This window comes from Zonotrichia leucophrys, chromosome Z (genome assembly GCF_028769735.1).
Source record: "Zonotrichia leucophrys gambelii isolate GWCS_2022_RI chromosome Z, RI_Zleu_2.0, whole genome shotgun sequence".
Classification (NCBI taxonomy): domain Eukaryota; kingdom Metazoa; phylum Chordata; class Aves; order Passeriformes; family Passerellidae; genus Zonotrichia; species Zonotrichia leucophrys.
This window is the reverse complement of record NC_088200.1, coordinates 37,506,532-37,530,037: the sequence shown is the minus strand read 5'-3', so window position 1 is coordinate 37,530,037 and position 23,506 is coordinate 37,506,532. Positions and strand designations below refer to the sequence as shown.

General features: G+C 38.9%; 1 protein-coding gene across 1 annotated transcript in view; it reads left to right on the top strand.

The window, feature by feature from the left end:
* Nucleotides 1-23,506, top strand: part of MAP1B (microtubule associated protein 1B) — a 70,367-nt gene that overhangs the window by 5,275 nt on the left and 41,586 nt on the right. The window lies entirely within an intron of this gene.

Sequence of the window (23,506 nt, the reverse complement as noted above, 5' to 3'; positions counted from 1 at the left end):
CTTCTCCCCAAAGGACTTGAACTTATTTATCTTTCTTGGTATGAGAAGCTGCATTATGGTAAGTCTGCCTTCACTCCCAGGAACTCTCTTTGGCTTGCATGAGGAAATCAGAAATATATTGGGTTAGTAAGACTAAATCTCTTTTGCTGCCTTTTTTCCAAGCTCATTCTTCCTTAAGAGGATTCATTCAATAAATTGAAACTTTTGTTTACCAGTTTTGTGAAATGTAAAGTTTGGGTTTGCTCTGGTTTCATGAGAATCAAGTGTTCGGTAAGTTTTCTAAGATCTCATTACACTTTATACCATTGCTGAATGAGTATGGATGAATTTAATTGGGTTTCTTGTGTGAACACATATGACCTTTTCAAAGTAGTAGAGGTTTCTGTCATTGGTGAAATCATTGTGGCCATATCCATATTGAGTGCTGTCATACAGTACAACCTACTACTGACAAGTGTTAAAAATTCCAGCTTCTGGAACCTCTCGTGTGGTGAAAAGGGCTATGAAATTTTGTATCATACTACTAAATCACCTTCCTGAGGTCCGTTGCTATACACTTTTGACAAAGAGACCCTGATGCCTTTCTAGCAAGACAACATTGGTTTTAAAAATGTCTTGTGTAACTAATTTTTTCTTCTTGCAGCATATGTTAAAGCAGTTTTTGCTGTATCTTCCATATCTAGAGAGAGTGAAGCACTGCCAGGGTTAAGAAAAAATTACATACTTCTGTGATTCATCCTCTGGTTTGAAAACCAGCATAACCAATAAAACAATATACAGCATGAAGATTTTTGAGTAAAGACATGTAGCCCCTTATTTATGTGGATGTAAACTGGGGCCTAAAATACTTGTCTTTCATTTCATTTTAATGTCATGAAGCCAATTCAATTCCTCAGTGACATTTGTTGCTTTGCTTTACAGAGAGAAAATTTAAGAAATGCAAAATGCAGTGTATCCCATTTATCCCATATCTTTGTTCTACTTTAAAAACTTAGGTCCTATGTTGCTGCTGTAGCAAAAATATTACCACATGACTTGTGTTTTTCCTTCCTCTTTTAGATTATACATTCTAATACCGCTGCGTGATTTAAAATAAAACAAATACTCTACTTTCATATAATAAATAAGATAAGCTAGTGCAGCCCTTTTCCAGCAGAAAGAATGTAGAATTGTTTAGGAATTTTTCTCAGGGAATTGTATTTTTGATTTTATTTTCCCCCTTGTTGTCTAGACTTAGCTGTTTAATCTGCTATTGTGTTGAATTCTAGCTTAATTGCATGTGACTGGAATTCATCAACATATCTGACAAGCAGAAATGAATGTGTTTTTCATGATTGCTCAATCTTTAAACAATAAACTGCCAAAATCTGTGTTTACAAAGCATGAAGGGAGCCTGAAACTTGAATAAAGGCAATATCAAGGGATAAAGCTATCCATTTTGATCAACTTCTCATCTAAAATTTTGTGGAGAAGCGCATTTGTACCTCCAGAAGCCCACTGTACAGACCAGAGAATTATTTTAGTTTCTTTCTGCTGTTCTCTGATATTGAATTCCGTATGAGGCTCCTTTGTATCCTCTCTGCTGTTTGGCAGAGAGAAGGGTTTTTTGTTGCCACATTCTAATAAGATGTCAGAGTGTTTACTTTGTTACAGCACCCAAATATTAAATTTTGGGTGTTCAACCATTGTAACGGTGGACTATCAAAGAGATGATTGTAAGTCTGTATTCCTTTATGGTCCCAAACTCAGAAGTGGAATTTAGGTAACTAGGTGACGTTTTGTCCAAGGGAAGTATTCATCCAAGGTGATGGGATTGCCTGTGGAATGTAATTAAACAACCTTTTTCTTTCCAGCCTTTTGAATCTGAAGTCTCTGTGCAGCTCACATATAGGGACAGTTTACTCTTGAGGAAGGCTCCTGATTTTCTCAGGTCCGACTGCTGGCTGACTGGAGCCTGTTTGATGATCGTGTTTAATTATGGTAATTGGGGTGGTGCTTGTGTGCTTCTCAGAATAGCTTGAGGATATGGACAGCAACAATGTGAAGGGTAGCAATCTTTCTGCAAAAGGAAGCTTGGAGGAAATGGGGCCTGTCCCCATGCCATACACCTATAATGTCAAAAGAAAGACATGCAAGCGATTGTCTGTCAAAGCATTTGTGTGTTTTCACTTAAAGAATTTAAGGTCTTATGCCCCTCCCTGTGTAGTGAATAGCAATGTAGGTACTGGTACTGCAGGGAGCATGATTAGATCCCAAGACTATTTTTGTGTTCTTTTCAAGGGGATGGGTTGTCAAGGTAATATTTGTGCACACTGTATTCAGCGGTTGGGCAATTTATGAGTGATTTGTGATTCCTTAGAAATAAGATTCAGAATGGAAATTCCTGCAGATCTTTTCTACTACCTTGTAAAGCAGCTGACTTGGCAGACTCCTTAATTATTATTCAGATCTTGGAGAGGTGATGTTGCCAGGTGCTGGTGAAAAATGAGTAACAGAACTAATTAAATGGTTGCCATGACAACAGGCACCATGACTTTAAAGGGGTATTCCAGTGGTGCCTCTGTTTTCTTTGTCATGTACTGATAACTTCTATCTTATGGTAATATGAAAAGGACAAAAAAATGCAAACAATGTAGAAGCTGGAAAAGAAAATGTGCACCTGGTAGTGAGGCAGAACAAGTGGAGAGTCTTGGAAAGAGCTCATTTGAAATTGCAGCTGTACCTACCAATCTTTGCTTCATTAACAAGAAAGTTTCAGCTGCATAAAGCATCCTCACAAAAGACCATGTTTTTGGGTGGGGTAGGATGAAGCTGTTGAAGGCCCTTCTGTAAGATTTGTACACTGGTATTTTATCTGCCAGTTTCCATCTGGAGACACTTAACTGTTGCATTGGTGCATATTCAAGCCTTTGTCTAGATAAAATCCGTTTTATTTAAAAAGCTGTTCACCCCCAACCTTCTAATAAATACTGCTCAAGCTATGCACTGTGGCTACTTTCTACTTTGTCCTGTGGTTATCAAGAACGTCTGTGCATTTCCTATGTGGATAGTACCAGGAGGCCTCCTGTTGCCCATTAGCCAGTGCAGAGGCCAACTGCTGACTTAAACGAGTCCTTCCTTACCTGTGCCTAGGACTATTTTATTGCCAGCCTGCCTGCAGCCAAAGGGGATCTTGGCAAAGTGCAAGACATGCCTTATTTCCTCTTGGCAGCTATCTGCAGCAGCAGCAGTGGGCTTGCCTCCTTTGGGCTTCCTAAGAAGTCTTTGCTTTATGGTACTGTCATTGTTCCATAAAGCCTTAACAACTTCCCTTCTGACAGTTACCATTTCAAAAGTTACGGTTTCGGGCTGCTCATAACCTACGGAGAACTTTTGGATCTGGGAATTTTGGTCAGCAATATGCACAGCTCTGTACTTCAATGAATTAGTGTATAGTCCCATTTCCTTTGTCAAAGCAGATCTTAAACCACTTAACATCACACCTAGTAGCTTGCCATGTGATCTTGTGGATCACTAATAAAATCCTGAACACCATGGGTTTTGTGCTGATTTACTTGGAAATTGCAGTTCATCAAAATTCCTCAAATCAGGACATAGGTACTTGAGCTAAACCTGTTATTTGAAATGAAAGAAAGGGAAAAGCGACAGGAAGTCAAGACCAGGCTTTTCAGGTGCTATCAGAATGCCATAACTGCCTGGCAATTAATTTTGTTTAAGATCTCAGGTGGTCTGGTATGCACATTTAGGGATATGCTACAAATATGATTCTTCAGGTATTTAGAGGCTGTGATCATAGCTGGAGTAGCTATTGAGTGGGATCATTTTAGCTCATTATACGTTTGGGGAAGTTAATTTTAGTTGGCAGCAAGACTTGCTTTGTGTCTCAAAGTATTTGCGCCTTGAACGAAGGAAAATGGAGGCAGACTGGGAAAGGTAATTGAGCTGACTCACGCTGCAGTGGCTGCAAATGGTGTCCCTGCAGGGTGACCTGCAGCTGCCACTGGCCCAGGGCTGCAGCCGTGGAGCTGCTCAGCAGCACAGAGCCAGGAGCCCCTGGGTCCTGTCGGAGGATGTTGATGGGAGCACATGCACTGGACTGCTCCTGAGCTTTTTGTGGGGAGATGCAAGGATTTTGGTGGTTTGGGAGAGGATTACGGTGTAATAGCCTATGTGTTTGGATACAAAAATTGCAAAAGCCTTCTTTTCTTAGTACTATTTAAAATTCTAGAGATTCTAATAACTCTCTTTATCTTTTACAGTGAGTAAGGTGTTGCACTTATGTGACAATCATTCTGGCATTGACTTCCATTTCTGCTTTTTTTAGGAAAGATCTCAAAGAAAATTAGCATGCATTTGCATTGCTGCCAAAACACTGGTACCTGCTGATTCACACTAAGCTATTAGTGTGAATCAGCAAAATTAGTGAGAGGTTATTTTTAAATGCCTGTATCAAAATTAAATACAGTCAGTTCAATCATTATAGAATAGCCCCTGTTTTATGGGAACAGGTTTTGGCTTGTGTGAGGCAGCTACCAAAGGCATGGGATTAAGTTAGTTACAAGTAATGATAGCATTTTTACCGCATTATGAAATTTGTCAAATTTCTTTTTATTAGAAAAAGAAAATTAATTCCTCTTTATTAGAATGAAAATTAAGCATACCTAATATGCTTATAATATTCACAGGTATATTCACAAAGGTTACTTTGTTAAGGGTTTTCTGATAGAATTATAATTCTTAATGTGTTGTTTGTGAGATTCCTCAATCTTTTTCATAATATTTTGTCTATGTGGGATTTCTGAAACTGAAAATTTAAACAATATTTTATTTCTGACCTCTGCCCAGTATCATTTACAGATGACCTACCTTTCATCTCTTCCATCATGGATTTATGATAAATATGTAACCAGAATATCATTACCACTTTTAAAATCTAATTTCTTTTTGTCATGTGCAACATTTTTGTCAGATGTCTGTTTTTCTTAATTTTGTTAAGATTTACCTACTTTGCTTTTGTGGAATTTTTTACTTTCTCATCTAATTTATTTCAGAGAAATATTAAAGGTTTTTAATTGGCCTTTTAATGAGAAGAGACTGGATCCAAAGATCTCTGAAATAATTGGATTGGATTTCGGATTAGAGAAAGTACTATCTAGTATTTTGAAGTTGGAACAGAAACAAAAATACCCCTAATTAGCAAAAAAGTGAACATTTTGTCTTCTTCCTTGAAAGATACAAATATTACTTCATATGAAGTGAATTGCCTACCCCAGTATTCAGAGATAGAACCAGACCCAAGTAAGAAGAGTTGAGACACTCCCTGTGTCCAGACTGGGCGGAATGGGGAGCTCGTGTTTACTCCCACTGCCATCTGTAGAATGAGAGTTGGCACTGTGGCTACTGAGAGCGACCTTGCAAGTGCTCCAGCTGTCATCTGCCTTGTAGAGACAGGTACAAGAGATGCATCCACACTGGCTGCAAATCCGTTGATCCTGACTGCCAGGAGTATTCCACAGTACCTCACAGCCCCTGTGAGTAGGCGAGTTAAGCACTGCAGTCAGTCCCAAATAGAAAGCTGGATACTTCTGTAAGAAAGGTGTATGTTTTTGCATCAACCCCCCAGATGGTCCCACCAAAAAGACAAGATGGTTAGTTTGGGGTTGTAGTTGCTGGTGGTAATCTGTTCCTAGAGCTGAGAAGAAAAGCAGTGCTTCTGGTGCCGTGAATTTGCAGATTTTAATCTGTTTGTGATTCAAAACCAGTTTCTGATAAAATAAAAGATTGAGTGTAAAAAATTGTATTAAAATAATAACCAATTCATAAACAAACTTGTGTGAATTTCAGTATTATTTTGGTATTGCAATTTTATGTATTTTAGTACTTCAAAGCTTGTCTGTATTGGTGAGATAAATCACCATCTTGTGTCCCTCTGCCCCTGTCTTATGCATTGCAATTGTGTGGTACATTGTGCCCATCTGCAACTCTGGAAAGCTTGGGGTGTTATTTAAAACAAGCAATCAACCTCACAAAAGAACCCTCCAAAGCAAAAACAAAAAAAAAGAAAAAAATTTTTGTGAGAGATTAGCCATATTCTTAGCCTGCATAATCTCTGAGTGATTCTAAGGAACTACGCAAACTTTCACCTGGAAGTCAACTCCCGCTGTCGAAGGCTGCCTTTGGAAGCTGGGCCAGTGTCACGACAGTTCTTTCCTTCAGTCTTCTCTGAAGAGAAGACTGATGCCAGCTTTGGCTCCCATGTCCTGACTAATGAATAAGCTTTCCTAGGTCTTGTAAACTCTTCATAGTGGATTGAATCTCTCCCCACACCTGACTGGAAAGAGCAAAAGTAAGAAAACTCGTTGGTCCAGATAAAGGTGAGTCAATAGGTGAAGACAAAACCAAAGAAACAACCAAAACCAAACCAATTACAATGGTGAAGAAAATAATTCCCAGCCAGTCTCTGAACAGCCCCCATCTTGGTAACTAAAAACCCCACCTTCCTCCTCTGCTCTGGCTTTTGTTGCTGAACGTGGCGTTGCACGCAGGTATTTGTGTTCCAGTCAGGTTTTTATTTGCTGACACCATTGTTTAACTTCTCAAAGCAAAGGGGATGAAATTTGACGGAGCCCTAAGAGAGGCCAACTACAGGAGTCTTGCTTCTGATCTTAGGGCTTGGAAGCAGTACACTTCCTGTCATGGGTATTATGGCCTTCCAGCATGCTTTCTTAACCTCAGACTGTGTCCTGTAGTTTTCCTGGTCTTCTAGAACTTGCACAACACTTGGAAAAACTTTTTAAAAAATGTATATTTTGTATGTGGCCAGTACTTTAAACAGATATAGAAAGTAAGCCTTCAAGAGTATCGTGGGATAGGATTTAATGCTTGTCTCAAGGCACTAATTTAATGGCATTGCTCATAATAATTTATATAGTGCTATTGATTTTTTCAAACCTAACATTATTAGCTGGAAAGCTCAAATTCTAAAAGTTCATTAGACATGGAAGATTTAAATATTTTTCAATACTAATTAGGCTTTTGCACATTTACCATTTCCCAGCAACTTTACATATTTTAATCTTCCTGTCCCCTGTTGCAGTAATTCCATTCTTTTTATGTTTCAATATGCTATCTTATCTATCTATCTATCTAAAACCTACTCTTGAAAAGTAGGGATGGGTGTCTTTGATCATAGGACCATCTCAATGGCCTAAATAGTTTGGGTGCACCAATTATATTCTTGAAGTCTCTGTAGTGAGAATACTTGCTCTGCACCTAACAACCCTCAGTACCTATTAAAGCCTGTAATTATAACAAGAATCACATTTTGTCTTCAGCTTTGGTGGGATAGTGTCGTTGTATGTCAAGCAGTGGATTGTCATATGAAAGGAGACTTTGCCAACATACTAATTTTGTGATGAATAGAAGGATCTTAAAGTATTAATCTGTTAGGAGCTGTTGAGTGGGGGAAGCTCATTTACTGGGTTGTGCTAATTGGTGGGGGTTGTGGGTTCTCCACAGCCATTTGTAGACAGTAGTCAGAGGAAGGAGAGCAAGAAAATCAAGCCAGCAGATTTCCTTAAACATGATAGACTTACTGTTCAGTCTCTTGAACAGTATAGTGCAGCCATTCATTAGACCCCTACATACCTAAGAAGGTATTGTTTTCATTTCTGGACCTTTTCATGGGCTGTGTGCACCCTTTGTAATTAATTTGCTTTAAATTAAAAGTATATTCTGGGCCAATAAATCTTGCAGAGCTTCTTGCAGAGAATCTAGAAAATGTATAGAGATTCACTTTATTTGGTGTATCTCTACTTTTTTGAGTTTCACACAACATGTTACATACTTGAAGAGTTGATGCTCCTCTGACTTTCATTCCTAACTGGAGTTTTCATGCAGTGTTGGGAGACAGCTGGTAATCTATGTAATTACATGTGTCCTCATGAATTCCTAGAGTGCTCTGAGAATCAAGTGAGTTTTTTAACACAGTGCTGCTCTCCAGGGTAGCAGTTGTGTGTTGTATACAGCGTGTTATATTCAGGGCAATATTCCAATCCTGGCAGATTTAAAGCTTTTTGCCTTCATGCCTAGACTTTTAGTCAGGGACGATGTTAAAGAAGGGAGTGCCCTGAGATCTTTCTTTCACAGTGGGAAGTGAAGGAGTGGTGTGCAGGGCAGTCCTGTAGAGCTAGCCCGACAGCCACAGACGGCTGGTACCTCCACCCAGGAGAGTTCAGCCCCAGACTTCAGTCCCTTGAAGAGGAATGATCTCACCAGTGATGGGCCTCTCAGAAGATCCATCAGGAAAGTCTCACCACACTAGCATTTACCTTCCCCACAGCTCTGAGTTAACAGGGCTCTACTGCCTTGTTTCAGAGACAGCTTTGGTAGCCCTGCAGGGGCAGCTTTTGCATGGAAGAGAGATCAAAGGCTTCATTCTGTGATGCTGATGTTAAAAAATGTTATTTTCCTTATTTCTTTAAATTTCTTAAGCTTATTTTAAACCTTGTATCCTGTTCCTTTCTTTCCCAAAATGCTGATGTTTTCAGGACTTGAGGGAAACTTGTGTTCATCCAAGATGACACTTACCTTCCTTTTTCCATGCTCCTCCTCTTGGAACCTTCCTATATGTCAGAGTAAGTCATGGTAACTTAGTGGAAAAATGTGAATGGCATCTTGTCAGGTTTGGATCTTCCAGGTGCACTGCCTTGGAGCCGCACCACAGCTGACAATAAATAATATGTACTTTCTAAGAGATGAGTTTAGGAAAAGCTGTGGTCAGAGATGACTCTGCTCACAAATTGTGTTTTGTAGTTTTCACTTTTGTTTCTGGCTTCCCTCTGCTATTAAATATGTTTGAGTTGACATCTGTCCCTTCCAACTTTTTTTTTGGTCTTACTTTTGAGCAGATGGACATCTCTTTGTCAGTGATTGTTAACTTAGTCTAAGCAATAATCAAATCAAGTTTAGACCAAGTCCTTTCTGAACCCCACCAAATCTTACTCTCATGTACTGTCCCATGTTTCTGATTGGCTTGCAATGATGGGACACTCAGAAAACACTAGGCCAATATTAGACCTTTTGGTTGGTTTGGTTACCTAAACTATCTAACAAAAAACGGTTGGTTTTTGTTAGTTAGTTTAGGTAACTTGGTTGGTTTTTGGCTATGGAACTGGATGCCATAAAACACTTCATCAGTTATCATTGAGGGAAAAAAAAAAAAGAGAAGGAAAAGGTTTTCAACTCAGCAGAGACAATTTTGAAACCAGCAGAGATACGGCTTCTGTACATCTTGCTGTAGTCCTAGGATATCAATCACTGGATTGTAAGTGGAGTTACCAGACAGGCTTTGTCCACTGTTTGTGGTTAAATCACAAACTGGCCACAGAAAGCTTGGAATCACTTGCTCTAGGTGATGGCACACTAACAAATAGATTCACTGCTGAGTTTGATTTTTTTTTTCAATTTGTACTGTACAGTTTTCCATGTTCTTACCAAATAGTTCATAAATTCTTGAGAATTACTTTTGAGATCCAGTGAAATAGGAGAATCACAGAACTTGATGAGTTGGAAGGGAAGTATAAGGATCACTGAGTCCAACTCCTGGCCCTGCACAGGACACCCAAGCAACCGCATACACCATGTGCCCAAAAGCATTGTCCAAACACTTTTTGAACTTTATGAGGCTGGTGCTGTGACCACTTCCCTGGGGAGCCTGTTCCAGTACCTAGCCACCCTCTGCATGAAAAACATTTTCCTTGTATCCATCCTAAACCTCCCCTGACTCAGCTTCATGCAACTTCCTTGAGTCCTGTCACTGGTCATGAGAGTGAAGAGATCGGCACCCATCCCTCTGCTTCCCTATCACAAGGATGTTGAAGACCACACTGAAGTCTCCCCTCAGTCTTGCCTTCTCCAGGCTGAGCATCCAAGTGTCCTCAGCTGCTTCTCATATGGCCTCCCCCCATATGAGAAGAGCAAGAAAGTAGAAGCAATCTCAGTCTTTCAGCTCTATTCATATTTCCTTGTTATGTATTATATCTTTTAAATTGTTACAATTTTCAAAAGTCAGTCTTTTCCAGTGCAAAATAAAGTTGTAATTGTCTTCTGGTTCAAAATCCATTCCCACCTAAGTTTCTATATAAAATTAATCATATCACGCAGGTAAAGCTAGTTTATTGGAAGAAAAAAACCCAACTTCAAATTAGCAGTTAAAAAAAAAAAAAAGAAAGCACAACCAAACAAACCCAAACCAAACAACTGACCACATCAAGTTTCTTAACTTTCTTATTTTTGGAAGTTGCCTTACAAGGAATTGTACTTCCTCATGCTGCTTTTACCAGCAGATGGCATTCTCAATGCCCATACTCACTGCTGTGCAGTAAATAATCACATTCTAAAGTCAGTATGAATACTTCTGCAATGTTTTTATGTCTTAGTTCTTATTGTGAGACTATGTTTCTATTTTTCACTGAGATCTTGCTGGGAGTTTAAATTTTAGAGACTTCAGCTCTGTTGACTGTAAATGATGAATCCCTCAGTGTGAAATGAGCTCAACAAACTTCAAATCTCTCAGTGTCAATGAAGGAAAAGCTCATTCAGGTCAAGAATTTTCTCAGGTGGAATCACTATCTCAGATAGTGATCATTTTATGGAAAGGCCTAACACTAACTCTGCAGAGCTAGTAGGGGAAAAAGCAAGATCATTATACATGGCTAGATTTGTGCATAAATTAACACATTTCTAGATACAGATAAGAAAATCAGTCTGACAAGATCATGTATTCTCTGTATATTCTGGGTACCTCCAAGAGGCCTGAATGTCTCCTGTTCAGAAGCTGCAATATAATCCACAGTCAGACCTGGAATAGTGCCTGTCTCTCTCTCAGAGCACAGCGTGGAATAAGACCTGAGACCTAAGCAAGTAAAGTCTGACTCACTTGTCAAGTTAAGTATATCTCAGTTTTTTTCCCTGTCTCCCTGTCTCAGTCTGTGCTATGACTTTCTGTTAGGAATATAGGAGTGCAGTAGCAGGTAGTTTGACAAAGCAAATCAGAGTTGTCCATCTAAAAATACTTGTAAGTGTTCATACAACTTAAGTCCCAGTGTGGCATTTTTCCTTTCTCAGAGATGGAAAAAAAAATCATAGCTTTCTAAGTGACTGTAGAACACATAAATCATAAATCAAGCTGTATCATAAAACAAGAGACCTGAAGTTTGCTTCTTAATTTTGCCCCTGAACTATGTAAAGACTGAATGTGGCAGTCATAGTCAGGTGCTGTGGACGACCCATGATTTGGATTATTCATTCGCAGTAATGTAATGGCATTTATTTGTTTTTGTCTTGCTTCAGCTTTCCATCAAGGCCAAGTGTACCAGTGGGGAATCTAATGTCAGTGATTTATGCAGTGTGGTCTTCATTAAAATTCAAAATGAGGACACCAACTCTCTTCAAATAAGCTAGTAAGATACTAGCCAGATGTTAAATGTAAACACTAAAAGGATCACTCAAATTGATTTGAAAATAACAGTAATAGAGATGGAAAGCTGAGATTAGCCATTTGTGAAATTGTGTAATTCCTTCAGATTTCTGAGTTGTATTTTAAAAAGAACACATTAGAACCTTTTTATTAAACAACACCTGCATACATTTGCATGGGCAAAATCTTTTCATACATGCAAATACTGGTAAATGGACAATCAAATACTTTTCATCTCATTTAATTGCAGTGGAGTAGCAGGGCTCTCAATGCTTACTGAAAGCAGCTCTTTGTTACCATTCATTTTAAAAAACCCACAACCCAAACAACAAAACAAAACCAAAAAAACCCAGAAAATGCCCAAAACCATAGACTGCAGTTTGTCTTATTGTGATTACTAAAAAACACTTTGACAAATACTGCTTTTGAATGAGTGTAAATTATGAGGAATTTTACTGAAAACAGGCAGGTCTCTCTGGATCTACCCTGTTAGGTGTTAAGGCAGCATTGGACTGCTGTTGAAGAATTGCAGTCTGTAGATCCTAGGAATGCTTGTGAAGAACTGTGGTTTGTAAATCCCATCTACAGAGAGTTTGAGAGATATGGCTCTGGGAACTGTGGTTTGTAACATGTTTCTACACGTAGTAACATGCAACACTGCTGGGTTGCTGTGACACCACTCAAAATAAAGTGTAGCACTTCTCTTCTATGGTATCCTTGCCAGTCTGCATGGTGCTGGAGCTGGAAATAAATTGACTTCTATTAGTCAAACCTCTATAGGAAGCTGAATGTCTCTACAAAAACTGTAAGCCAAGCTGGTGAAATACTGCCTCCAATCTTTAACAAAGCTCCTTGTCAAGTGGGAGTGAAATGCTTTGAAGTGCTGCCACGTGGTTGTGGAAGTGTGTGTTTTGTGATTGCTAAAACTTTTTTGCCAGCTCTAAATCCAGGAATGCTTATAAGATAAAAATTAAACTGTCATGGGGAAATTAAGGAAATCACATTTTGATTACCTCTCTGAGTCTGGCTTAATGATTGACACAACCTTCAGATCCCGAGGAAAGAGAAGTGCCAAGGAGTAGCCTTTTGCCTTTTGTCACCTCTGTTGAGCCATCCCCTCCACTCTGCGTGGCTGCTTATCTCATGGCTGCGGGTTAATTAGGAGAATTTAAGGCTGAGGATATGGAAGGGAATTTAAATTGCATCTGTATGGATTAGGATCTGTTGGAGTTCATTAGCATGCAAGCACAGTTTCTGTGCCTTTCTGTGCTTCTGCCCAGAGCTTGCATCTTCCAGGCATTTCCACACTCCCTCAGATCTCTTGTGCCTTATGGGCCTGGCCCGCATTTTCATATTAGCACAGTTTAATTAGGCAAGGAGATATTGCCATGACTCCAGAATTATCTATGGTTGTGATAGATCAATATTTATTACAGAGATTTTTTTTCAAAGAAATGTCTGCTCTGTTGGACAGGTTTGCTCATTCAGAGGCCCTAGAACCATTTAAGAAACAATTAAATCCTCTCTGGTGAGAAGTGGAATATTAAAAAGGATTAACATTGACTGACCGTGTATTCTCTCTAGTTTTATCTGCATTCTTCTGCTTTGCTATTCTTATCTGACACGTAGGTTTGATAGAGGGAGTTGGGTTTGGGGACTGCTGCCCTTTTCTTGCAGCGCTGCAGAGCATAGTGGGAGGATGTCAAACGGGTCAAGGTATCGGCTAAAAATTATCAAACCCAAAAGTAAATATATGTAGCTGTAGAGTAAGTTGCAAGCGCTGTGCTGGGAAGAAGTTTCTGCATAATTCCATTAAATTTATTCTGATTATCCAAATTTTCAGTGAAAGGTGAGCGTGGCATAGTCTAGTGTTCTAAACACTTAGGTGAGTGGCTGGGTTTACAGGGGCCATACAATAAATGCCAAATGACGAGAGCTTGCATGACCAGATCATTATTCATTCTCATTTCATGATTTTTCTCCTCAAATTAATTTTAGTATTTTCTACAAGGGAAGCAGTTTTCCCTTTTGGGAACATGTTAGAACAATATGCAAATTCTGCTAATTTATGAACATTCACAAGTGTCTTGAAACAGAAGCCATAAATCAAAACTTTTAGCAGAAAATGTCAAAGACTTAAAATTTTGTGCATTTTCCTTATGTATGGCTTTGTTTAATGTATTTTTCTAATACTGTGTAGTAGAAATATTTCTATTTTTAAATTTGCATTTCTGCAGTTAATGAGTTATGAGCTACACAGTAATGTTAATTTAGTGTAAGTGTAGCCATTTCCAAAAAGTACAGTAAAGATCATAAAGATCAAAAATAAAAGTTAAAAAGTATGCTCAAACTGGCAGATACATATGATTTGACTAGTACAGCACAGGTAAATCTCTCTTTTCTTTGCTGGAGCCTTCAAATATAAACTGAATTTGTAACAAGTCTTGTTTGTGAAATTTTTCCTTTTGGAAATTAGTCAGAAATTTGCACTTGATCCCAATGAAGGCAGTCAACCCCTCCATTGTTTATTTCTCTTCTCCACAGAAGTAAGTACTATTGTCTTAAGCTAAGGAAGAATACTTGTGCATCTCTAAAACGTAGAACTATCATCAGTCATAGGTCCATTCATTGACATCTAGTAATAGTTCTCCTTTTAGTGTAATTCCCTTTGAAAATTAAGTGTGCAAAACTTAAAATGTACTGTGGTTCATATGGAAACGATTAAAATACTGCACCTCTGCCTATAATACACAAGAACAGAAGCTTCCAGTAGAAATCTGATGGCAACATTTACATTTCTTACGTCAAGAGAAAATATTGAAAGTCATGAGATTTCTATTGCCCAAGAAGGAGAAGGTAAATACTACCTTGTTTTAATCTTTGGAGGGGCAAGTGCAACTATATTGTTACCATGTTCCTTAAGCATGCCCCTGTGTTGTTTTTATTTTTCAAATGATTATGCTGATTCTAAAAGAGTACTTGAATGTGTTCATTTAATACTGAGAGAGTTACATGTCTCACCAGTGCCAACACTTTGTCATTGTAATGAAGTACAGTTCACAAGTGCCCATAATTACACAGCCTCTGTGCAATCAGCAAGATTTCTAAAGGGTGTCTATCACATCTAAAAGAACCCTTTCTTCATTGAACAGTATTAATTTCACCTGACATTTTGTCAGTCAGGGCAGAAAGTTTCTGCAGAAAGCAGGACAGTATCCCTGGTCTCCTTTAGACTAAAGAAGGTGGAAAATTAAGTTATTATAAATCTGCTTCTAATTATGTTAACAAATTATTACATCATGTAGATGAACCTGCTGTAGATCTTAGATATTTCTTTTATTGTTTTAGCAATTTGCTCTATTTGTTATGCATGAAAAATGTTTTTGATAACCCATGTTGATCATACTTGCTAATGAACCAATACCTACAATTACTGCACTTAAGCATATATCTTCAGAACATACAATGTTAGAGGGTTGCTAATGAGCTCAACAGTAGTTGAAGACACTAATTAATTTAATCAGGGTTATTTTGCCTGCCAAAGTATAGGAGGATGGATGCTGCCACTGGAAGATGCTGGAGCATGTAACCTGTGGCTGTGTATTGAAGGAAAATTTTCGTTGTCAATCTGTTTCAGAAACTGGTAATGCAAAATGTTTTCTCAGTTATAAAGGCAGCAGATATTTAGTACCTTACTCAGATCAATTTATTAGGAAGCAGCATGACACTTTGTGCTGTGAATCTTTATAATGCCTTAGAGGCTTTCACACGAAAAGTGCTCATTTGATTTTCACTGGGTTACTTTTTTCATTTAAACAACAATAATAATGTGAAGTTAAGTGCAGAGTTCAAATAACTTACAAGGGTCCTTTCCCAATATTCTTAACCTAATTTTGGAATATTAATATTTTTGAAATGCAGCTTCACATTTCAAAGATAATTTTACTTTTTGTGGGTCTTTTGTGGAAAGCTCATTGTTATTAGTTCTCTTAGTCCAGCCAGAGCAGTGTCCTTACCACCAAAGCATATAAGACATTTTTTAAAGGAAAACTTCTGTCAATCCAGCAGCTTGAAAGAAAGAGGGCAATAAACAACAACTTGCACTATGTCAGTGATTTCCAATGTCAAAAAAAGGCACCCAGAATAACACTTAGATCTATGTGGTTGGAAACCAGACACGTAGAAGATGTACTTTGTCATTGGGATGCATATTGCTAATGGAATTGCCTGTGAGAGCGCAGTCTGTCAGATAATGAACAGGTCAGCTCTGGCACAGCCTCCCAGGCTGCAGACACCATCCTCTCAGGCACAGGAGGAGTGATGGGTTAGTGACAGCACTTCTCAGGGGAGGAATGACAGAGACCGAGGAGTATATCAAGGGGGAGATCAGTGGTAAACAGACAGACTAGATGGCTTTACTCACCTTCTATGTCATCTCTGGATGTCCCCCCTGGCTATAAAAGAATAAAATGGCAGAAATTTACTGTCATATCATTCACTTCTGCATGGGCTGAAAGAATGTCCTTCAGTTCCTTAAGATTTAATTATGTCCAGTTTTTGTGGCTGCTGCTGGAAGAAGCTTTGAAGAGGGAGGGAGTAATTTTTTTTCAATTTTTCCTTCATTTTCTGCCCATTAGTGTGCTCTTTCCATAAAAATGCACCCAGGCACCAATCCATGGGGCTGGAGCTGTGATCTGTTCAGACCTTTTGTGGCACCTTGTCACACCTTCTGACAGGCTCAAATGTTGAATGAGAATGGCCAACCCCCTAAGGTGGGGATGGCCAGAGACCGCCTTGGTTTTCACAGCTGCCAGCTGCTTTCTTGCTCTCTCAGTTGTTAGTACAGAACACAGAAGCCAAAGTAGACACAGGCATTAAATTGAGAGCCAAGTTTGCCAACTACGTTTCTGCATTTTATGATTGAAAATCATCAAGGTAAGGCTGCAAGAAAAGAGCTCCGGAATCACTCTGGAGGGTTGAATTTGTTTTTCGTGCAACTTTGTTTTGAGATTGCTTTTGAAACAAGACCATCCCAAAGTGCTGGATTTGGTACATCCATCCACCCTGCAGCCAGCCCTGGAAGAGAATGGCTCTAATGCTCACTGAGAGGAGGAGAAGCAGGTGATGTGAGAAACCACTGGAAACTTTCTTTTCCCTGCTGTTACTTAAAGGCTTACTGAATGGGCTTTAGTCATTATTGTAAAAATGTTTTATTGATTATAGCAAAGCACAGTGTAACTAGTATTGCCTTAATTTTACATATTTTTTTCCTTTTTTAAAGCCAGAAAAAAATTCAATCTAGACTTTTCAAAAGCCTTTTATTTTCTTATATCAGCCCAAAGGAAATCTTGCTATCTCCAAAGTAGTAAATATATTTTTTTTCCCCTGGAGACAATTCTTATTAATAGTCTATGCTGAAATTCAGACTTGAAATAGCTTTTGTGTTCCCATGAAAATAAAAAAGTGCATCATATACTTCATGTTACATGTCATCTTCAAACATAAATTTGAGGTTAATCAGTACTAAAGGAAAATTCTTGCAAAGCTTAAACCTTTAATTTTACCAGGTGAGTGGCCCTTCAGTACATAGACAACCTGTTCAGAACAGTCATCAGCAAAAAAAAAAAAATTGTGGATAAAGGGAGACTCATCATTATTGTGTTTCTCTATAGTTGGGTTTGGGGGTTTTTTGTTATCTCATTCCTTTGTTAATGGGTTTGGGATTTTTTTGTTATCTCATTTCTTTGTTAACTGCTCCCTTCTACAGTATGAACCTAATAAGTGGGAATAAATTGCAGCAAATCTTGATATGGTCACATTCTTCAGAACATTAAATAGCCTGTTTAATTACAAAGATATCTGCATTTGTTAGCACAGTAATAAAATGCACAAATATGGCATCAGTTCCCTAGTGGGAGACCATATGTGCACAGGAATGCTTAGTCTGCATGAACAGTTAGCAGTTTATATGTGTATGTATAATTTGCATAAATGATATAGGGGCCAAAGTTGACACAAGACCCATGTGAAAAATTATTTTAGTATTAAATGTTCTTCCTCTTTAATGAAACATAGGAGATGGGAAGCCATGCCTTTGTGCCTTAAATTAACAGATTTCCATTCTGAGTTTCTCTAGAAAGAAAGCTGAGAAAATTTTCATTAATATCAGAGGAACTCATACTGTCAAATTTTATGTAGATTGTATTACCAAATATGACTAGTCAGTGGTGCTGCAAGCCATTCTATCTAAACTTAATTCTGCTCCCGCCACATTGCCACATTATGTGGCCCACATGATTGTGTGGACCACAGTGTAGTGCACACTAACAGAGATGAAGGCAAAGGCAAGAACTTCCCCCATGGGCATCCGGGTGTGCCCTTGTTCTGGATGCGTGGGTCAGGGAGTCATAGAGCCCCTGGTTGTGTTTGATCTGTTGGAAACCCTTGTTCCCTTTGTCATGCTTTCTTGGACTTGCTCATATGTTTTTCATGTTATTCCACCTCTTTTGAAGGTTTCCCATCTAGTTAGACTCTAAGCTCATCAGCATAGGAAATGCATAATTGTCATGAGGAGCACTGGATTACTGTAAAGGCCAGAACTAGATAATTCACGAGAAAATTTTAAACTGAGAGGGGTAATTTAAAATGAGACTTCATTTTTTATTGTATTTATAGAAGAAACAAAAACAATTTGAGCACTAGAAATGTAGCTGTAAACCAGTGTTTTTGTGAACTTTAATTTTGCATTTCAAAATGGTACTATAGACTTTTAACTTCCTATATGTTTTTCGTAAAGGAAGCAAATTACTGTAGTCAAATGGTAAAACACTCAGAACCAGCTTACGAATAAAAACCCTGAAATGTCTTGTGTCTGAGCTCTTGGGCCATTCCCATGATATGGTTATGACCTAGCTATGACAGGTACACTGCAAATGATCTAGAGTGTCAGATGGATTCTGATTAGATATATAGCCAGATCCCAAGGAGGAAATAAAAGAAAACAATTTTTTTGTTAGGAAATTATATTATATTTATATCATTCTGTTGATTTCCTTTGCTAGACCACTTCGTGTGTGTTGCTGTGGATCCAGATGTTGTCGTATACTTGTTCCTGCTGCACAGAGAAAGCAGCCATGCCAGCTCATGATAGGCCCACATGCAAGCCTTACTTAAACTATTTAATGTGTTGTTTTACAAGGTTGCCAGGATTTCTTTAGAAGAATTATGCAGAAATATGATACTGAGTGAATATGAGATAACAATGTAAGAAACTCAGCTACTTCTCATCAGACTTGAGCTCCAAACCCTTCGCCAGCTTTGTTGTCCTTCTCTGGAGCTGCTCCAGCAACTCAGTGTCTTTCCTACCATGAAGGGCCAGATCTAAACACAGGATTTGAGGTGTGGCCTCACCAGTGCTGAGTACAGGGGGTCAGTCCCTGCCCTGCTCCTGCTGCCACACCATTGCTGGCACAGGCCAGGATGCCATTGGCCTTCTTGGCCACCTGGGCACTGCTGGCTCATGCTCAGCTGCTGTCACCAGCACCCCCAGGGCCTTTTCCTGTCATCCTGCCCCAGCCTGTAGTGCTTCCTGGAGTTGTTGTGACTGAAAAGGATTACCTGGAAATTTGTCTTGTTGAATTTCACACCACTGGCCTCAGCACATCAATCCAGACTGTCCAGATGTCTTTGCAGAGCTTTCACAGCCTCCAGTGGAGCAAAACTCCCATCCAACCTGGTGTCATGCACTAACTGAGGGTGTACTTGATCCCCTTATCCAGATCAGTTATAAAGTTGCTAAATAGGACTGGTCCCAGTACTGAGCCCTGGGAACAGCACTGGTGACCAGCCACCAGTTGGATGTTATTCCATGCACCACCACTCTTTTGGCCAGGCCATACAACTGGTTCTTTAGCCAGCAAACTGTGCACAAGCAGACAGTTTCTCCAGAAGAATTCTGTGGGAAATGGTGTCAGAAGATTTGCTGAAGTCTAGGCAGACAACGTCTATGGCCTTTCCCTCATCCACTAAGTGAGACCTTTTGTCACAGAAGGAGATCAAGTTAGACAAGCACATTTCCTTGGGGCACATTCCTTGGCTGGCTCCCTCACCAGCTGCTCCAGGACATTATCTTCCACACCCTCCAAGAACGTCCTAGGCTGTTTCATCTCTGTTGTGTTGCATTTCCAGTAGACATCCCTTAATTTGATGTTCCCCACAAGCACAAGAGTCAGTGATTCTCCTAGCTGCTTATAGAATATTTCATCTGCTTCTTAATCCTGGCTGGGAATCTATCCTGGACTCTCACCAGGATATCTGCTGTGTTGGCTTTCCCCCTGATTTTTACCCATGAACAAGGAACCCTATTGTGACCTTCATCAAGATAATCAAAACACTTCCTAACTTGCATGTCTACCCAAAAGCCTATCCCTCCTGAATTGTTTATAGCCATCCATTACAGCACTCCAGTTTCACAAGTTGATTTTAAGGTAATCTGTAGGACTTGTTGCCTTTTTTTCTCTATTGACCCTTAAGGTGTCTGAGAACTAGACTAATCACTGGTTGCCAGTAGCGCTTGAGATGGTATTGCAAAAACTTGAGAGATGTCAGAAGCAACAGTACTCACCCTAAGGGATAAGAGTAGAAGTCTGACCAGGCAGCTTCTTTATATTTAGCAAATCCCTTTGTCTGGTCTTGTAAAATATTTGTTACGCGTTTATTTTTGTGTCAGTTGATAAGCTCTGTGTGGTACAAAAGGAGATCACAAAAGACAGGCATGAATAAAATCAGACATGCTAGGAGGTAAGAGAGGGAAGTGAAATAACTTTCCTTTTCATCTTTCACTTGTCCTTAAGTTGTCACTGGATAAGTATCTGATCTGATTGGATTTGTCTTCAATGGCAGAAGAGAGCACAAACTAGAAGGTAGCATTTGTGGACCAAAGAAGGGTCAAATCTGGGTTCTGATTTCACAAACACTTAAAAAAATAAGCTATAAGAGTTTAAAGGTAGTGTTTTAAAATAATTAGCACGTTCACAAACATTTTTCCTTAAAATGCATTTTCAGTGTTACCCTAAGACACAATGAAAAGTTAATACATGGGATGAATAGGTATGAAATCAAGAGATTTTCTTCTGAAATTTTCATAGTTGCTTTATTGTAAAAATTGTATACCTATCACTTTAGTGAAGTTCTGCTACTACATGGTTGGGTCTACTTCTAAACTTCTTACTCGGGTGACTCATTCCATGGTCATAGAAATTTGGCTTGATCCTGTCCTTCAAAGATGTAAATGCCTGCTTGTGTTTTCATGTTTGGGCTCTTTTATAGACATGTAAAAAATAGCACTTTTAAGTGTGCAGTTTTTTAAACTTTCCCTCTGTCTTCCAGATTGTCTTCTTATCTGATTTTGTTGAGAAGAGCTTAAATGAGATGGTTAAAAAGGACATACAACAGGTGCCTGAACCTAAATTAGTAGAATTATACCTAGGCCTTTAATTTAACTTGGCTTTAAGCATTCTACTGAAATGCTGTTTCTTGTTTCAACTGTTCCCAACAGCTCTTAATCCATCTGATAATATAAACAGAGAGTTTATGCTGGGACCACCACTGTACACATGGGTTGTAGGACTCAGTTCACATGAGCTGTTTGAAGACATTCTCAAGCAGAATTTTTTGGGCCTCTTGCAGGCTAAACACAGGATGTGAACCTACTGTTGCTATGCCAATTTACATGAGATGGAATCCATGCCATGGGGGCAATTCCTATGTAACTTGCAATGGGATATAGAAGTGTATGAGAGAGGACGAATAATTTATGTCTGAATTCACAATATTAAACCAATAACGAAGTCAGAATTAACTTGGTTAACCAGCCCAAACCATTCTATGATTCTGTAATTCTACATCCTTCTATTCTATAATCTTATCTTCTCTAGTACTTCTGTTATTTTTATTGCAAATCATGTACAACAGCTATAACTGGAACAAAGATCCAGTTGCATAGGAAGTTATAAAATGCAAGTATTACCTAAACACTCGTTAAACAACATTACAAACAGAAACATGAACAGTAAACGGACTGTGTTTCGCTTATTTGAAGTGAAGCTGTTTGAAAATCTTTTTCACAGCACCCAGAAAATTATAACAAAAACTAGCAAACATATTAGCCAGGGAGATTCTAAGTAGGCAGAAAACAATTTGCTTATGGATAGGAATTAATTTGTGACACACAAACTATTTTACAAGATATCAAGAGATGCTCTGTGGACAGAACCTTGATTTTGTGTCTTACCGAGTCAACACACTTCCATGTGCATCCAGACATCTTTGTAAGACTTCTAAGAAGAGATCAGATGAGATCCTGCAGGATCTAGCAATCCTTTGAACTTTCACTATCAAGGACTGGAAGATAAAATAGTAACCTTGGTACTGCCACTTTCTGCAAAGATTATTTATGTCAGCTGTGAAGAGGGGAAAAAAGGGGAAGGAGTCAAGGGAAGTTCTAATGCTGAACTATTTGTACTAAGGGAGTGCTGAAGAACCCAGAGGTCCATTAAGAAACAAACTACTCTTGCTATTAGTGTCCCAGCCATCAGCTTCGGAGGTCTGATGTAATACCCACAGGATCAGTGTGGCCAATTCAAATCCCAGTGCTCCTCACTGCCCTGCTCACCAGGGAATAGTTGTGGTTTAGGGATTTTTGTCAGAAGCGTTCTTTAGTATTTTGACACAATAGATATAATTTGGAGTTACAGCAGGGCATGGATGACAGTGATGCTTGGAAGTAGGGGAGAATGAACAGGATTAATGTTAGACACTTGAGACTGTTAGGGGGTATTCTCTCTGACTTCCCTGCCTTTTCCATTTCCCTGCAGAACCTGGATTTATAGATGCCTGCAGTTTCTCTGTTATGTCTGATACTAGCCTCCTAAGCAAGTTTTCAGATTGTGGATGGGTGCAAGTGAGAAAATACCTAAAGGATATGGCAGTAGGGTTGAGATAGGTATTAGTCTGGGAACTGCAAATCAAACTTCCAGGCAGGAAATTCAGACTTTTATAGCATGTGAAACATAGAGCAGCATGAAGTATTGGGGGAAGAAAATGGGAAGAGTTAGTTAGCCTCAATGTCTTTTCTGTTATACTATTTTTGGAATCATATTTTGAAGTATTTAAGCTAGGCTTTAATCACATAGGTGATTACCTATTAAAAACTAGGTTACCACCAGTTGTAGAAGATTTTAAATTACAGTTTTTGACAGATAAGTACTGTTGGTCTCATCTGATGTGGTACTCAGTATTAGGGACTGTGCAGTCTTACCAAGTTGTCAATCTTTCAGTATTCCAGCAGCTGATTCAGAATAAAAAAAGGCATTAGTTTTCTCTGTAGAACTTCAGTTTGTTTCGTAGTTCATTGCTTCCATTGATTCTGTTTGAAATGCAAATAATGACAGAAACGTAGGCCAGCAGCTGCAGTTCTGAGGCACTCACTCCAAATGTAAATGTGGCACACACTGGGATTAGCCCCCCCATCCTTGTGGCCTGGAGGGGTTTTGTCAGGAATAAAGCAAGCAAGAGCTCCCAGGAGCTCAGGGAGTGAGCTGGAAGGCACACTTGAAGGAAACCAAAAATGTAATTTTGACCTTTGTTACTGAAAATAAAGATTGCAAAGCTGCTCAAAGGTTTTAACTAGACATATTTTAATTGAAAATGCCCTTTCAATAGAATTCACATTTTGATAAAATGTCTTGTTTTTCTTTATGTGCAGGATTTTTTCAGATGCAAGCAAACATGTAATATCTTACATCTTTTTTGTTGCCCCCACAATTTTCAAATTGAAATGGTGTAAAAAATTATTTCCATTTAAAAACTTTTACCAAAAAAGCTTAAGACTGGCTTTATCAGGGACATTTTCACAAAGGTCTCCTTTCCCTTAGTGTATTCCAGAGTGGGATACAAGGAGGAAGGTCTCCACAGCTGAGGCATGAGCCCTTATCCTGGCCATGAGCAGTAGTGACAGCTGTGGCTGGC